The sequence below is a fragment of the Panthera onca genome, chromosome E1, assembly GCF_046562875.1.
Source record: "Panthera onca isolate mPanOnc1 chromosome E1, mPanOnc1 haplotype 2, whole genome shotgun sequence".
In the NCBI taxonomy this organism is placed as follows: Eukaryota; Metazoa; Chordata; class Mammalia; order Carnivora; family Felidae; genus Panthera; species Panthera onca.
This window is the reverse complement of record NC_138352.1, coordinates 43,037,499-43,055,549: the sequence shown is the minus strand read 5'-3', so window position 1 is coordinate 43,055,549 and position 18,051 is coordinate 43,037,499. Positions and strand designations below refer to the sequence as shown.

General features: G+C 47.2%; 2 protein-coding genes across 17 annotated transcripts in view; one reads left to right on the top strand and one right to left on the bottom strand.

Annotated features, from left to right (window-relative positions):
• The window catches only part of LOC132688575 (uncharacterized), a 50,152-nt gene extending 42,329 nt beyond the window's left edge, over window positions 1-7,823 (top strand). For 2 of the 6 annotated variants that reach the window (XM_078437404.2, XM_078437405.2), the window contains one exon: window positions 192-311. The gene's annotated coding sequence lies outside the window, so the exon portion shown is untranslated. Of the gene's footprint in view, window positions 1-191; window positions 312-1,393; window positions 1,531-4,686; window positions 5,112-7,564 lie in introns of those variants that run through there. The other 4 variants (XM_081791235.1, XM_078437406.2, XM_078437407.2 and 1 more) reach the window with 4 other exon arrangements.
• BCAS3 (BCAS3 microtubule associated cell migration factor) overlaps window positions 1-18,051 on the bottom strand; it is a 614,259-nt gene that overhangs the window by 35,268 nt on the left and 560,940 nt on the right. The gene's annotated exons all lie outside the window — the stretch shown is intronic.

The window sequence follows — 18,051 nt, the reverse complement described above, 5'->3', positions numbered from 1 at the left end:
CCAACTAAAATTCAGGCTGGATTTTCATTCTGAAAATATGGCTGCAGTACTAATAAGCGGTTTTTCAGTTTAGTCTTTCTAGTCCAGGATTTTTAAGTGGTTCTTGCAGTTAGGCAGTAGTGGGGGGGGGGGGGGGGCGGGGGAGGGGAAGGACAAACAACCCAACCGAAATCCTGTGTTTGTCTTAACAGAGATTTCAGTGCTCCACAAATAAGCCAAATTTGAGGCTCTCAACTGAGAACTCTGAAGGCTGGAACCTGGGGCTAAGAAGTCTCCTGTTTTTATTAATTAAAGAAGATGTTTCAAAATCATCAGATTTATCACGACTGGATTTCAGATGTGAAACTCAATATACACACAGACATGCATGGCTTGTCCTTTTGGGTTATTTTTGATCCTTCCCGAGGATCTGCATTTCCTCAGATGAGATCTCTCCGCTTCCTGGGCTGGCTGAGATGTCTGGAGACCCAACGTTGCAGGCCTGGGCCCCTGCTGGCCTCAGGAATTTCAAAGGCCAGGGAGGGAAGAGTGGGCAAAGTGGCTCCAAACTGCCATTTGCTCCTCTAAGCCCCCAAGGCAGTAGCTGTGGGAAAGAAGACAGGAAGTCACCCTGTGCCGAAAGAGTGTCCTGGATGTGCCTGCAGGTCTTGGAGCTGACTGGTTTGATGCGGTGCCAAGTTTTGGTTTTGTTATTTTGGTAGTCCCCTAACCACGTGGGCTTTAAAATGATGCTCCCAGCTTGGGCATGAAGCATTGCCATTTGTAGTGTGTGGTCAGCCTTCCGCTTCTCTCTGCCATCAAAACCCATCAGCTCTCACTCCAAGGGGCAAACCTGAACCAGATTTTCAGCCGCAGGGGTCTTGGGATGAAGATTTGTGCCTGGCCTACCATTCTCACACGGGGTATATTATATAACAGGATCCCTACTTTTCAGGCCCTTACAACAAAGCTGTTCAGCAAAGACTTGGCCTCGGGGCCTGAGAAGAGCAAGATGAGAAACAGCACTGTTTGGACAACAGGGGACACCCACTGGAGCTGGGGTGGTTGGGGACGGTTTCCATCAGTCGTGGTGGTTTGACGTGGGTGGAAGACATTCCACAGTAAAGGGGACTGTCCGAGTACAAACAGGAAGGCAGGGATGCTCCTCATGTAGAGGCGGTCAGTAGAGTACACTGGGGTGGAGGGTCCCTCATGAAGAGTAATATCTCACGTGGTTTCTCAGAATCGGTGCATATTTTCACCTAATTGTTTCCTTTTGATTGCGGGATCATAGCAATTTGTACCATAAGCAGGACAGACACTGTTGATTCCATTTTACAGATGGGGATACTGAGGCTCCTGCTGAGCAAATGACTTGCCTCAGTCACCTTAGTTTCTTCTCTTTTTATTGCAGTATAGTTGACTGTCACCTTACTTTCTTGCCTCACAAGGGAGCTGTGGAACCATCGGTGAAGGTCCTCCGTGAACAAACTGACACTACAGAAATACCATCATGGTGGCCTGAGGCAGGCGCCAATACTGGATCACAGGGTAGACGGGTGATTCACCTTGCTGAAAACCTAACTAGTGCTTGCTTAGGCCCCCTGTCCTACAGAGACTTCCTTGACTTTTGGCCTCGTTTCCAGTCTTGCAGCCCATGGGGGTGTGGGTGGAGGTGGGGGTTCAGCTTGGTATCACTTGAATTTATTGCACAAGGTGTGTCCATAGCTTGTTCCACACCTGAAACAGTGGGGGTGCCTGGGAATTGTCATTTCCTGCCTTGACATGTCCAAGTGTTTGTTCAGCCCTGGCTGGTCACACTGACTCATCAGCCCAGGCATGGAAACCAGGGAGGATGTAGGGAAAGGTTGAGAAGCTGCAGGAGCAAACAGGGGGAGCAATGAGGTGCAGAAATCTTAACAATGACAATAATCCCTGAGACTGCACCTCTGCTTTACCCTTTACAAAGTGCTTTTACTCTCTTAATCTTCACAACACCCTTAGAGAGGAAGGCACCCCTAGAGAGGAAAGCTACTAGATACCTCTAGTCCTGGTTTCACAGCTGAGGAAGTAAGTGCAGGGAGTTAAGTGAGGGGCGGAGAGGAGTTTGGAGAACTCAGTCCTGCTACACCTTTGCTACTCAAAGTGTGAGCCACTGGCCAGCACAGCAGCATCACCTGGAGGCCTGGGAGCAATGCAGGCCCCTGCCCCAGGAAGCAGAGTGCGCACTGAAATCACACCCCCAGGGAGCTGTGTGTAACTAAAGGTGGAGAGGGCTGCTGACGCTGCCCTCCCCTCACTCTGCCCTGGTTCCTCAGAGTATATCTGGTTCTTCTTCTTCTTCTTTTTAAAAAATGTTTATTTACTTATTTTTGAGAAGGAGGGAGTGGGGAGAAAGAGAGAGAGAGAGAGAGAGAGAGAGAGAGAGAATCCCAAGCAGGCTCTGCACCGAGAGTGTAGAGCCTGACGTGGGGCTCAAACTCATGAGTGCTGAGATCATAACCTGAGCCGAAATCAAGAGTCAGAGCTTAACCATTGCATCACCCGAGTGCCCAGAGTATACCTGGTTCTATCTACTTATTTAAAGACCAGGAAATTGAGGCCCAGGGAGAGGATGGGACGTGGCCTGCTATACAAGCAGGAGCAGACAGAACCTTGGTCTCGCAAATCAGTCCTGGGTCCACTTAATCCAACTGACATTCAACTGCTGTTGGCCTTTCCTTTCCTCCTCCCTCTCTACAAATTCAACCCTCAAACTGCTCTCAGCTGCCAGTCCCTTGGCCTCCCCCCTCAGTTCCAGCCTTGTGTTAAGTGTTAACACAAGTTCTAGGGCCTAGGGTTAACACTCTATTAAAGCCAATAGGGAAGCTGAGACCTCCTGCTACCGTGGAGGAGCCAAGCAGGAGTGCGGGGCACCCAGGGGCTCCTGGCATAGCTGCCCAGGGCTGGCCACAGCTCAGCCAGCCCTCCCCCCGCCCCCGCCTCTCCCCTCATGGCCTTACTGCCTTTAGGAGAGGGCTGGGAAACCCCTGCTTACCTGTGGAGGAGATACTGCACAGGCCTTATAAAATGTCCACTTCATTAGGAAGTGTGAAAAATGCCCAGATAAACTGTGTTAAGCCGGTTATGATTTCCCCTCCACTCACTGGTCTCCCTGGGTGCCAAGTTTGGCGCCTGTGAGTAAAGCGATTCCTAGGCCTTGGCGGGAGCCTGGGGCCAGGATTCCCCCTCCCTTCCCTCACTTCTAGTCCATTGAGGCCAATCAGGATGTTATTCATTTCCCTAGCTGAGAAGCAAGTTCAAAAGGGCCAGCAGAGCTCCTCTGCTCTGTCCCAGTGTGAGAAATGCCAATCTTTCCCATGAGGAGGAAGCCACATATTTTGTTTCTGCTACATTCATACAAGGAGTAGCCTAGAACGAGTGTGTGTGTGTGTGTGTGTGTGTGCGCGCACACGCGCGCGCACGCGCATGCGTGCAGAAACCTAGCTTTTTATCTCTGGACCTATGGTTCATAATGGATCCAGAGATCAGAGTCATCCATAAGTAGAGAGGCGAAAAAAGCCAAGGCGCCAAGAGGCCCCTAAGGAGGGGCCTGAAAACCTCCTGTTACTCTCTCAGACAGACACAGACCTGTCATCCAACCTTGAGTTAGGGCTAACAGCTGAACAAAAGAATTTCTCATTGTGCTTCATTTGAGTTTCAGAAATGCCTTTAGGGTTGAAAAGCTACTAGAAGAGCTTTCTTACATCCCTCAGACTGTTAAAAAAAAAAGTAAATAAGTAAGAACCAAGTATATTTATTGTAGAAACACCTACCAAATAGCTAAATGAACTTGCAAATTCACCAAAACTCTCCTGGGCAAGTCATTAACCCTTTCTGGGCCTCCCTTTAAAATAATGAGGCCTGGGGGCACTTGGGTGGATCAGTCGGTTAAGCATCCGACTTTGGCTCAGGTCATGATCTCACGGTTCATGAGTTCGAGCCCCACATCAGGCTCTGTGCTGACCGCTCACAGCCTGGAGTCTGCTTTGGATTCTGTGTCTCCCTCTCTCTCTGACCCTCCCCTGCACATGCTCTCTCCCTCTCTCTCTCTCTCTCAAAAATAAACATTAAAAAAATTATAAAAAATAAAAATAAAATAAAATAATGAGGCCTGGATAAGAGCTCTATGATCTTCAGAAATGACTCTCCTGCTCTCAAGATCCAAAATGGGTGGTGGCACCTGGTTTACTGGGTGAACTAGCCGTCCTCCTCCTCCCCTGCCCAGCAGCTGCTGCCTGTACTCTTTGAATCTAGCTGCTATCTCTTCTCTTCATTTAGTACCTTCTTCTTATTTTAAAAACCATTGTGAGATAGCGGTATGGGGCAGATCTCTTGGACAGATGAGGTGGTTGTAAGGTCACTGAGCTCTCTGTTGGTAGAAAGAGCACTTGCTTAAGAGTGAGAAACCAAGTGCTAGTTCCGGTGCTGTGTGACCTTGTGCAAGTCACTTCCTGGAACCTTGGTCTCTGCACTGCAAAAGAGGAATAATAATGCTAGTTATTATTATGACTAGCTATTCATAATTCCCAAAATTATGCTAAGATTCAAATGACAATGTATGTGATAGAGCCTTTGAGACTATAATGGTAATCAGTATGTAAAGTATTGATTTTACCCTTAGAAGCCAGATGGCTTTATGCTGGTGTTCTCACTACTTCCCTCTAGATCCTTTGAGACTTAAGGATAATGTCTAAGCTGTCTGGCTTCTGGAGGTGGGGAATGTCCACACAGCTCAGCACACTGCTCGATTCTAAAATGGGAATGTGAAGTTACCAATCGTGTTTTCACCGGAGCATTAACACTGCACGAGACACTTAACTGCTCTCCTCCAGGGTCATCGGACCTCACCCTGAAATTATTATTCTGATGTCCCAGAGATATCCAAGAACCAAGAGCCTGCAGCACAGATCTTGCCACGTAATAGGTGCCTAATAAATGTTTATTGAATGAATGAATGAAAGAACAAACCTTCAGTATATTTTGATCTGAAGTGTGTATCAAGGGTCTGAAGAGGAGTGCATGAAAGCACCTCCCAGCCACCTGCCCTCCAGGCAGCACTCCCCTTAAATCTCTCATTCTAAAATAACTCCAAAAAGAGGAGGTCTCTATGCTTTTTAGAGCCACACTCCTTAGTATTCTACTCAGCAGGTACCTCTCTCTGCAATATTAAAGCAAGTACAATTAATATCTCTATTTATCCTGGAAAGATAATATCCCAAGATGAATCATTTAGGAAAGATTACTTGTCCTGACTATTAATGAATGACCACGTTTGAATTTCACAGATTTGCAATTTCACACAAGGGGCACAGACCCTCTGAACCACTTCTATGTCTAATAAAATACCTTCAGTAGAGACAAAGCCTTTCTTCTCAAAATTGATCCTGAGAATAGTTGTATTAAACATATTTCATGAACTTCACTGTGAGGGCCAGTGGGCAGTATTAGGTCCCAAACATATAAGCGAGTAGAGCCAGCTCCTACATTGGCAATAACCTACAAATGTCTTCTTTGTCTACAGATGGTGCCTCTTCCAAACTTCTTTAATAGCTTTTTAACATATGGTGGGGGCTTTTTTTTTTTTTTTTTTTTTTTTTTTTTTTAATGCTGGATCACATTCAGGCCCATTATTCCATAAAATGGAGTGGGCAATCAGACTGTCTACACCAGAGGGCAGTGAGGGTGCTCTAGTCTAAATGCTTTAGAGAAGCACCGCTGGACCAATTATCTGTCTAAATGCAGGATTTCGATTGGATTCCCGAATACTCAGACAGTTGCTCAGAAACTCTCCTTTAGATTAGTGGGGTAGCACTTCCGTCTTCACATATCTGAGGAATGCCACAGAAACAATGGCTCAAATTACGGGGATTCTCTGGAACCTGAGGTGGAATCTGGCTGTGTGTAGGGTGGGAGGGTGGGTGTGATTTGTGTCACTGGAAAGTGCTCCAATGCTCTCAGGTTATTACTGAACAGCCTCTGGTGTAAAGCATCATTCCCAGATTTTCCTAATGAGAAGAATCACCCGGTGTGCTTACCGAATAAACAGATTCTCAGGCCCTTCTCCAAGAGAATCCAATGTAGTGGTCCTGGGATAGGGTCTGATTTTTACCTGGGAATTCGGGGAACCACTGCTCTAGAGTAACAGGTCCTCAAATCCAGCCTTATGGCAAAAGCATGTGACTGCCCTCCCTCCATCCTGGTAGCTCAGGACTGTCCCCTGTGGCAACTCAGATGCTACAAAGAAAAGCCGACTGTACTGGCAAATTGCTGATGACTCCCCATCCTTCCTTAGCTTTCTTTGGTTTTCCTTCTCCCTCTCTGACCACCCCCAAGTCTCTCCCAGGGCCTAGCTTGGCTCCTTCTGCTCCTCAAATTGTAGTGCTTCTAAGGCTTCTACGCTCAACCCTCTTCTCTTCTTCCTCTGTACATTTTGCCTGGGCGAGCTCATCCACTCCCAGTAGTTACGACTACCACTGACACGCTGCCTCCCGTAACTGCACTTCTGACTCAGTTCTCTCCTGGCCTCCAAATCCACGTCACACACCAAATACACTCCACAGGCACCTTCAACTCAGTATGTCCAAAACAGATTCACTGCCTTACTTCTCTCAAACTTCTCTATTTTCTACCCGAGTGAATGCCAGCACTGTCTTCTCAGTGACTGCCCACCCAGACTTCCCCCTTTCCTCCAGACCACTGCTCAGGAAGTGCTATGGATTTTACTTCCTAAGCCTTCTCCAATCTGTCCCCTACTCCGCAGCCACTGAGTTTAGGCCCTCATCGGTTTCCACTGGGATTATTCCAACAATCTTTACACTGGTCTTTCTGTCCCTTAATATAGCTTCCCTTCATTTAATTCTTCTTAGTGCCACCAGAGTAACCTTTTCTACAATGCAAATCTGAACATTTTACTCGTCTATCCTCAGGACAAAGCCCAATCTTCATAGTACCACCGTCTCTCATCAGGTCCTGGCCAGCTCTCCAGACTCCCCGCACACCATGCCCCACCTTGAATTTTGCCCCTGTGTCCCTGCATCTGTGTCTCCCTCTGCCTGGAATGCTCTTCTCTAGCTAAGTACCACTCATCCTTGAAAACCTAGGTCAGCTGGGAAAGTTAACCACTCTTCTCAGTCTGACTTAGGTCTTCCAAAAGGCCCCCACAGCATCCTGGCTTACCTTCTTCATTGCACCCTGGTGTAGGCAATTCAACAACAGACACTTATTGGGTGGGGAATTTTGGTAAAGGGGACAGAGTGCAAAGGAGAACAATAAAGTATTTCCTGGTCTACCCTGCTCACTTGACTGTAAGTTCCTGGAGGGCAGCATCTGCTGCTGCTTTTTTTTTTTTTTTCCTAAATCTCTGTATTCTAAATGCACAGCATATTACCTCAGTTCTTGTCACTTAGCAGGAAAGAAAGAAGGGAAGGAAGAAACGGAGGTTGTCTAACCTGGAGATTAAGAGAGCTGGGATTCCAGTACTCAAATATTTGCAGTGCAATTTTATGAAAAAGGGAATCGATTTTTTATTTTTATTTTTTTTGAGGCCCAACAGGCAAAACAGGACACACACACAGAAGACAACATGCTGGCATATTTCGGACCAACGTGAGAAGCAGCACCAAATGACACGACAAGCTGTCTCCTGCAGCCACTTCAAGACCCAACCCGTGCTTGAGCTCCTTCATGAAGCCTTCCTAGAGTCCCCTGGGGAGGGACTGGTCCCTCTGCTACATCCCCAGAGAATCTGTGCAACCTCTGACGCGGTGCACATGTGATTGTGGCGACCTGTTCTCGTGTCTTCCTCTCAGCTTAGTGCTGTGCGTGTTTTGCCCAATTTTTGTATTCACAGAGCCTAAACATGCAGTACAGGAGATGGCTAAAGGCTCAGGCTTTTGGGCTTTTATTCTGTCACTTAATAGTTGCATATGTTGGGCAAATTAGTTAACTCTCCTGTTTCAACGTATACCTCTTTAAAATGCGACTAATAAAAAATATTAAGGCTGAAACAAATGTGCTCAGCACAGTGTCTGGCACACAGGAAATATTTCCATGTACTACCAGCCTGCTGGTCCTCATCATGACCTGGTGAAGTTCTTCTGTTTCACAAAGACGCTGAGGTACAAAGAGACTTTGCACTAGGCCATGGAGCTGGACCCTGGGGCCAGCGTTTTAGATGTCTCATACAGTGTATTTCTTCCAGGCTTAAACTTTAAAAAAAAGTTTTCTCCCTGATTTTTCAATCATGCTGAAATGAGCTGGCAATAAAAGGAAGTACTTTCTTCTCCAAGGGAATACAAGTGTTCTTTGTGAATTACATCACCTTTTCCAAAGGAATTATTTTATCAATCAGGAGAGAAGCGCAACACTCCCAGGAACTGTTTACAACAGTGCCCCTTGTCCTTTTCACTGGACTCTGCAGACCTTCTAAGTCAATTCCTTGAATTCAAAGAGGACTACGGCACTACACCACTGTCACTGTCCCAACAACAGCTCCAGCCAAATGCTGAGAAAGTGTGATGCTCAGGTGTGTGACCAAAGCAACGCTCCTGGCCTCACAATTCAGTGACCTCACACGCCAATGACTTCCCCTTCATTCCAGCAGCTCACTCACCTGGATCTTGCAACTGCCTCTCCTAGTATTTTAAGCAAGAAATCCCCCATCTTGACCATGAAACTTCCTATTTGTCTATCTCCCTGACTTTATTCTTCCTGATGATGCTCTCCCACCTCGTTGAGCCGGCTAGCCCCTGGAGCCCTTCTCTATTGTCCCAATCTACTCATTCCTTCCTAGTGACACTTCACTGTCCATCCCAGATTTCAGGCTTACAGGTCCACGCGCACCCTCAACAACTCCCCTGTCACTGCTCCCCTGGTCTATCTGCCTCCCACCTGCTTTTCCACATGCATCCAAGATGATCCATCTAGCCACTGGACTCCTCTGCAACTACTCCTGGGCTCCTGGGCTGTGCTGGAGAAAATCTTGCACTTGCATCCACTGGTCCCACGACAAATTTACCAGCCAGGCCCTCCCTGCTCCTCAACCTTTTTTTTTTTTCCATTTGTTCTTGGTCAGTTCCCTCCTGTATTTCTTCCTCTTCTCAAACTCCCTAAACCTGTCACAACTTTCTCCCTCATTCTCAATAGATGACCTGTCAACTAACTGCCTTTGGGATTTCCTTTTTAGTTCTTTCTTTTAAAGATTCAGAAGTCTGTGCATCTTAAAAGCGACCAGTGTAGGGGTGACAAGCACAAACCGCGGCCCCTGAAGAATCAGCCAGCCAGCCAGTCAGGCATACTGGAAGCGGAGACTCTTCTGGTAAGAGAAAGCAGGCAAGAGGGGTGTCGGCTGGGAACACGAGGAACGCTCTTCCCGCCTTTAGTTTCCCACTGAATACGTTCTGGAGGGTTTTTGATTTTGCCCTTGTCACTTCTATTCTTCATCAGATAGCTGGTGCTGTGTGAGGCTGAGTGGCATCCTAAGGTGGAAGAAAAAGATGATTACAGCAGGCGAGTGAGCTCCTGCCCCAGGCGGGTGGTTTATAATCCGGATTACCCTGTACTGCCTCCAAACAAGAAGGGACAGGGCAGTCAGTGTTCCTGTCAGATGTGCGCTGTGCACCTGCACGAATATGTGGATCTATTTCAGAGTGATCCCAGGACTCCGAAAACACCTGTCCAAAGTGGCAGAAAGGTGCTAGAATGATGCCTCAACTCCTTGCCATGGTTGCCAAGCCTCTTGATGACCTGATCTCTGCTCACTCATCCAGACTTGCCTCTCCCGCTCCCTCCCTGTCCTTTGCATTAAACATAAGAAACCTCTTTCCGTTCCTCTGGTGGACTGTGCTCCCTTTCACCTCTGGCCTTTATATCTTCATCTTGCTCTTCCCTTGATGGCAGCTTAAACAGAACTTCTGGGGCACCTTTCCTGACTCTCCCCTAGATTAGGCCAGGTGCCCCTGCTATGCGCTCCAACAGCAAAGCCTCCTGAACCTCCCTCATCATAGTACACTCCGTAAGTATTGCTGGTGTATCTGCTTCCTCTTCTAGAATAGAAGCCTCACAAAGGCAGAAGTATCACCTGTCTTGTTCTCTACGGTATCCTCAAGACTTAGGACCCACTTTCTCTAATATCTCTATACTGATCCCAGAAAATCAAGGGTTTTAGATGTGGACAGAACACCAGTATCAGTTCACAGAGGGAAGAAAGTCCTGGTGAGGATGAAGCCGGGCCTGAGAGGGAACCAGTCTCTAGAAGAAGACCCAGAATCAACTATTGCAGGTTTCACGATGCAATAGCCCCAAATTTCAGCACAAGGTCACGCATGAAGAGGCCCATGCCTCTGATAAAGTAGAAGCAACTGGTAGGAGTTGGCCCTTGAAGACCAAGGGGACTTAATGACAAAGAATGATGTAGGCAGGTGAACTCAGGTTCCTGTACGTAACAAGAGCTCATGTGTTCCAACTCCTCACGGGCTCCAGTGAGACTCTCAGACTCAGTTTCAGTGTTTTGTGCTGCTCTGGCCTGCACCTTCAGCCTGCTGTCCAGGCTGCTGGCCCTAGTCTCCTGCTCTCTGATCTTATTATGGACATTCACCTCAGCCCGCCCAGGACCTTCTTGCCAACCAGATTTTATCTGGCCAACTATACCCAAGCCTGCATCCAGCGAGGCCCTCAGTTCCTGCTGGAATGAGCTGACCTCCCCAAGCAGGTACCTAACAATGCACTAGACCTTGTGGCAGGAAGAGAAATCTGGGGGCGGTGGTAGAGGGTGCCCTGTGGAGGCTGCAGGACTGAACTAAGCAAAGAACACTGCCACAGATTTGCTTTGCTCCTTCCAGGCAAAATGCCCAACTGGCACTGTTTTCAGAAGAATTAAGCTGCTTTGGACTTAGGCTGAGGATAATCACAAGTTCCTGGAGGATAATATTGAGAAGGGAACTGGCAGGAGAAATATTTGATCACACTCAGATCTGGTAGAGGATTGGCAGTGGGATGTTGCATATCTGGCCATCCAGTCGTTTGGCACAAACTTCTACATATGCTTCCTCGACCAGTACTTCTCAACTGGGGCTCCACATCAGAATCAACTAGGGGGGTTTCCAAATATATGGAGGTACAGGTCTCACCCCATATCATAATCAGAATTTCTAGGGCCTAAGATTGGGGCCTGGGCATCTGCATTCCCAGGTAGCTCGGAGGCACTCCCGGTTGCTGTAAGCCATGACCAGATAGATCTCTGTTCCCATCTAGGTCAGTGTGTCCGCCTGGGCCTTGGCCAACGTGCTCACAAAGGAACATGGCTGAGAGGGCTGATGGAGGCATTTGATGCATACCCTCCATGAATCGACCCACCTCAGTGGTCTGGCAAGCTGGGAAACTAGGATGAGGTGGCTAAGAAGAGGTTACTTTCTTGGAGCATGCAGGAATATTCTCCCCTTCCTTTACGAGGAAATCTCTTTATGCAGTGCGTGGAGAGAAACCTGTAACCATTTGCTGCACTTATTTCTTTAGGGTAGTGCTCATCTCTGGACACTCAAAACTGCAACAGGTGATCAACACGCGCTTGCTAACTGAATGAACAACTGAGATCACATTTGTTTGGGTGTGGGCTCTCTGCCTATGAGAGTGGGTGGCTCAAGGAAGTTGGAGGGATGGGGTCACCCAGCAGTTGGGAGATTCCCACACTGCCCTATTGCCCACTCACTGAGCCTGAGAATCAAGGATACATTCTTTTTTTTTTTTTTAATGTTTATTTTTATTTTTGAGAGGCGGGGGAGAGGCAGAGAGAGAGAGAGACAGAGACACAGAATTTGAAGCAGGCTCCAGGCTCTGAGCTGTCAGCACAGAGCCCAACGTGGGCCTTGAACTCACAAACTGTGAGATCATGACCTGAGCCCAAGTCGGATGCTTAACCAACTGAGCCACCCAGGTGTCCCAGGAAGGAAAAATTCTTAAGAACCAAGTCCTGAACCACCATGGCTTAGGCATGTTCTTAGACACCTAAATTCCTTAAAACTAAAATGCCATATTATTTCCATTTAGGAATTGTTATCCCAATTATTCCTGAAAGGAAATGTCCACTTATGTCCCATTACTGGCTGCTAAGTGTAAGATATTTTGGATGTCACAGAGAACAGTGGATCCGAGAGGGCCGAGAATAGGCCAGCCTGACTTTGGGTGCTGAATCTTACGCTATGGAGGCAGCATTACAACACTTGTGACTTTGGATTAAGTATGCTTTCATGGGTTCTATGGAGGCCTACTGGAAGGTTGTTGAAAGACTCAAATAAAACAGGAAGTGTATATATACTTCCTCTCTAAAGTGCTGCACTTTGAAAATTACAAGGATTTTTTCTGAGGACCCTGCCTGCCCAGTAGTCCTCCCCTGTGGCTGATTTCTCTCCTCCATTCCTTTTAGCTCCTCACTGATGCAGACTTCTCTTCTTTTTTTCATAAAACCCACAGCTTTGACTCTGGTGGGATAAGACTGTACTGCCTCTGGCCTCTCCTTGTCCAGCACCCCACCCCTCATCCCCCATCACACCCCTTACTCCTTTAAGAGTTTAGCTCCTGATTTCTGTCATAAGTCATATAGACGATCCTTCCAATTACCTGGCCTCTTAATTCCGGGACCTCCTGACTTCTGGCACTCACCTCCTTTGCCTCTGCCACTCACTGCAATGGCCATTCCTTTGATATAATGAACAACAACGGCAAACACTGCCACAACGTCAGTTACCAAATTATCTCCCCACCCCTTATCTTTCTAGTACCACAACTCCCGACAAGCCTCCGACCCCACCAAGGTCTCTTACCCATTGATCCTGCCTGCCTTGGGTCCTTCTCCTCCCACCATATGCAATTGTTACACTCAATCCCTCATATATATCCTCAACTTCCATACCCCCTCTCCTTTTGCTCTACTCACCTGGTGAAATCAAAACCTTGTTAGTCTGCCCACTCACTGTCCCCATGCAGTTACTTGCAGCTGAGGAAAAAAGCACACCATGCTAACCGGTCTTACTTTAAATTTATGATCACTAACTGCAAATGGGCTTTTAATGCTGCCTTCTGATCACATTTCCTCAGTCCATTTGCTCTCTCGCTCTCCTGGCCAGTGACTTCCCATACCTTCTCCACCATTCCCATGTTCAGCTGAGGATTTTAATTACTGCTTCATAAAGAAAGCTGAAGCAATCAGAAGGAGATTTAAAGTCCTGGCGCTGCACCTACCCACCCACCTGCATCTGAGTATATATACCCTCCGTCCTCCCACCAAGTCCAGTCCATCCACCCATGCACTAGAGCCCATCTCCTCTTGTCACCATTATGCCAGTATTTCCTCTATTAAAAGAAAGAATGTCTTGACCCCCACTTCCTTCTTGAGCTACTGTCCCATTTCTCTCTTTCCCGTAAAGTTCTTTAAAAGAGATGTCTGGACTTGCTGTCTATAATTTCCTTCCTCTCTACGAAACCAATCATGGTGTTGCCCCCACCTCTCCACTGAAACTGCTCTTCCAAAGTTAATGACCTCCATATTACTAAATCCCATGGCCATTTCTCAGTCATCTGACCCAACCTGTCAGCAGATCAAGTCACTTGGCTTCCAGGATGCCACATGCACCTGGTTTCCTCTCGTCTTTCTAGCTGCTTTCTAGCTCTTGGTCCCTCTCGTGGGCTCTTCCACATCTTCTTAGCCTCCAAATGTCGAGACTCCCAAGTTAACAAGCAAAGCCTTGGTCTTGCCAAGAAAGGATCAGAGTGCCCAGGGAAGTCCTAGTTTGTGTTCCTTCAGGTTCCTCGTCCCCAGCTTCCTTATCACCTGGGTCTCAAGTGAGCCAGTGCCTGGGGAATCTACTCACTGAACCAAAACCTTTTCTTCACTGGCTTTTGAGGTGTAACCCGGGAATGAAGAAGTGGATTCTGGAAGTGAGGCCCTAAAGCAGACCAAGGACAAGGGCCAACTGCCGGCTGTGGAACATGATGGCCAACTATCAGCTTCTGCAGGTTCCACAGAACAACCTTCCAAGGAGCCCACAGGTTGCCTCTTGAATAGACTGACTGAATAATAAAGTCTAAAACAACATGAGGAAATGGGACAATTCAATGGCTTTTTGCCACTTTTTTTTTTTTTTTAAACCAAGATGTTAAACTTTGGCTCAATGAGAACGGGTATGAAGAGGGACGTGACTGCCATGAAGGACAGAAACAAGGGTTCATTTAATTTGTTATTTTTCCTTTCTTTTTTGGTAAGGGCACCAGACTGGCTTCCCATTTGAGGACTGATAAGGATTTACCATGGGACACTGAAAAAAATAAATAACTTGTCTCAGTGTCACAAGGGAACACGTATTCTTCCTGGGAAATGGGAAAGGCATTAGTCAGGGTGAGGGCAAAAGGGTCTATTCCCACATAGGCTGCTTTTTCCAGATCCAGTGGTGCTGGAATCTGGAACCTTCTCCTTTCAGGCGGGGTGTAGCCTGACTCATAGCTCCAAAAGCTCCTACCTCCACTTAGCAAACAATGCCAGAAAAACATCTGCTACCCCTAACCCTCCACTTCCCAAAAGAAATGATTAAAAAGTTAAAGAAACACTTCCATATGGAAGAACCCTATCCCAACAGGTCACTACAAAGATACTTCAAACACAATAAAACAGGAAGAGCTAAAAAAAGCAGGGAAGTTCACAGAACCCACACAAACTTTTATATAGGGGGGAAAAAGCCACCCTGGGTAACTTTACACAGTTCAGAACACCATTTGGCAGTTAAGTATGTCCTTAATCTGCTCAATTTGCTTATTATAGTAAAGGTTTAGAAGAATTTGAGAGTGGTGGCCAAAAACACTGCAATAATCTCTATTCCTAAAGTAAACTCCCAAAGTGAATTAAGTTCTTTAACTGAAATATTTCAAAGCTGAAGGCCCTCCCTCCTTGATGTAGAGACTGGCCACAGGGAAGCCACGGTTGCTTAAAAGCAGAACCACTTCAGTGGACTTATGGTTGTTCATCCAACAAATATTTATTGGGCACCTAGTACAAGCCAGGTCCAGCACCAGTCACCAGGAAACAAAATTAAGCATGACATTTAACCTGCCTTTGAGGTGCTTACAACACAGAAGGGATACTGTAGTTCCTAAGTTAGAACTTGGACCTTGCATAGAAGGAGGGATAGGATATAGGTAGCAGGGAGAGGCCACCCAGTGGAGAGCGCAAGCCTTGGAGTTACACAAATCTGGTTGCTTCATTCTTAGTTGTGCCATACACGTGTGACATGGAACAAGGCCCTCATGGAGCCTCGGTTTCCTCACTATTAAAATGGGGATGGAACTGTCTTCCTTGTAGGTTTAGTATAAGAATGAACAGAAATACACATAGGTGCTCCACCAATTGCTGATATTAAGGAGACTTTTTCCATCTCTAAAGTCCTGTGAAATGCTGAAAGGCTTCAGCTAAGAACCTTGTGGATATTTAAGGCCAGAGGAGAGGGAATGGACAGAAAATGAACTTTAAGGAGGGAGAGCAAACAAGAAAAAGGAAAAAATAACACGAGCAAAAAAAAATCCCACCGGTATTCAGTTTAGGTGGATTAGAAATAGTGGTTTTGTGTGCGTGCGTGCGTGTGTGTGTGTGTTTTGGGGAGTAACAAAAACAGAGGCAGTTCACATGGAGTTTGGCAAATCAAAGGCCAAGGGCAGCCTGTCGGGAGCTTGGCAGGATGATGGCAGGAGTATTTTCTCACTCCAAGGGGAAGACCTGGGGCTGAGGGTGCTGGGCGAGGCTGAGCCTTCCAACCAGGAGGCTGCGAGCTGACTTCTTTGGCTACCTCCCTTGGGCCTTGAATTGCTTCCTGAGGCGAGGACCCAGCTAATGGTTTATTTACAACAGGAAGAAGCAATTACCTTGGAGAATGTGGAGTCATATACCCCACCATTAGCCAGGAACACCGCACTCTCTACCAATAATCTCCAAAGATATATGAACCAGTGACTGCCCCGGTTTAAAGACACTGCCGCCCCTCTCCTCCCTACTCATGAGGGGATTTTCAACAAAGTATGAGAAAGGGAGCCTGAGTCGAGCTTTGAGTTGGGAAAGTGTAAAGTTATTTTTGGTTCTGCAGCTGCCTTTTCTGTGTGATGTTGAGCTTTTGTTTTGGTGAGATGTCTGTCCTCTATGGGCAAAGTGACATGACATATTCATGCCCCAAATCTACCTTCCCCAAAAGAATGCTGTTGGTAGCATTAAAACAAAAAATGGATAGAGAAAACTCCTTGTGGGTGAGTTAAACAGCAATAGTGAAAGGACTCAGGCCTGGAAGTGTGGGGAAGCCAGACTTGGAACACACACCGTGCACCTCCAAACTGGAAAGCCAGATTATCTGTTAGGGAAAAATTGGCACAGCTGCCGCCAGGGAAGCTGGGTTGGGGGTGGGCATAGGTGGGTAAGGTTTCTAGAAAGACCCACAGAGAATGGGAGGAAAGCCGGAAGCTTTCTATGGGAGGAGGCTGACCAAGACAATGGGAGAGAAGCCTACGGAAATGCACGCTGTCTGTTCTGATATTTAATATCCGAGAACTAAAGGCAGAAGAGGTGCAAAAAGCTTAATAGTATTTGTAGTTCAAATTAAAGTGTTCAAAGCCCCGTTATAGAGCAGGGTAATGTATGCAATGACATCTGGGACTGTAATCAGCAAAGCGCTTTCAAGAGCTGCCAAAGCAAACAGCCAAATAACAAATCCACTTTACAGATCATCAATCTGGTCGTGGACTTGCCAAGGTAAATAGTACAAGGCTGAAGTTTGCTTTGCAAACCAGGGAGCTGGGAGTCTAGTAAGGCCTTGATCCAGAGCAGCACCGTTGGGGCAGGGCCTCTGGAGCTTCGCTCACATCAGCAGAGTTGACAAGCCTTGCATCTGAGCAGAACACAGACAGGAGGCCTGCAGAGTGGGCTCTCTGAAGCAGGAGTCTGGGCAGCCTTCTGGGGTGGGGTCGGAAGACAGTTGTCAAGCTGGTTGACCGCCACAGCTGCCAGGCTAGGTGGTGACCTTTCGGGTGCTCACTCTCCAGCCAGAGTGTCCAGAGTCTCCAGACTCTGTCCAGACTGGAGTTTGTGGGCTTCTGGGAAGACAAAACAGCCCAAAGTTGCTTTTTCTCCCTTTTTTCCAAGCACTGTGAAGGGCCATGAATTCCCAAGGCAATTATTTGTTTAATGTCAGTTTTCCCTCACAGACTGGGTGGATAGCTTCCTGACTGCTTGGGTTTCTCACTGTGGTATCCCCAGGGTCCACTGGAGTGTCTAGTCCACAGGAGGCCCCCAGTAAATGTCTGGTAGCTAAGGGCAATGAATGAGAACTACCAAGTACTGAGAACTACCAAGCACCTAGTATATGCAAAGGTGCTCATCTAGGTACACTGTTTAATCCTTAACAAGAGCTTTGTGAGGTATTATTACCATCTGCTCCCCTCCCCCCCCCCCCCCGGCCCATTTTCCAGGTGAAGACATTGGGGCCCAGAAGGCAAACAGTCATTTAATTAGACTCCCTTCACTGTGTCAACATTAATGAATTGACAAAAATAACTGTTGGTAGGGACGTGGCTGCTCAGACAATCCCTACACCTTGCATCTTTGCATTTCTCACATTGTGGGATTCAGAGAAGAGACTAAAGAGTATCTGTCAAATGGCGAAAGATAACAGAGTCTACTCTGCTTATTTCTTACTATGTTAAGGATGTAGGGCAAAAATAGCTGTTTTGGGTGAGAGGGTTGAAGAAGAGGTATTTCCAAAAAGTCAGGTGCCTTGACTGAGGGCATATTGTTAACCAGCCCCGGGACAGCAGGACTCAGCGTGCCAGGCCAGAAGGGAATGTGCTCCTCTCCACCTCTGGGAGGAATTTGCTGTTCCGAATTTACAGAGCACACACAGGCCTGAGGATTTTAAGGACTAAAATGGGGCCTCCCAAAGGGAGGTTTGCCTCTGTGGACCTGGTGAGAAAAAGAAATGGGCTGAAAATGATGCACATCTACAAGAGGGC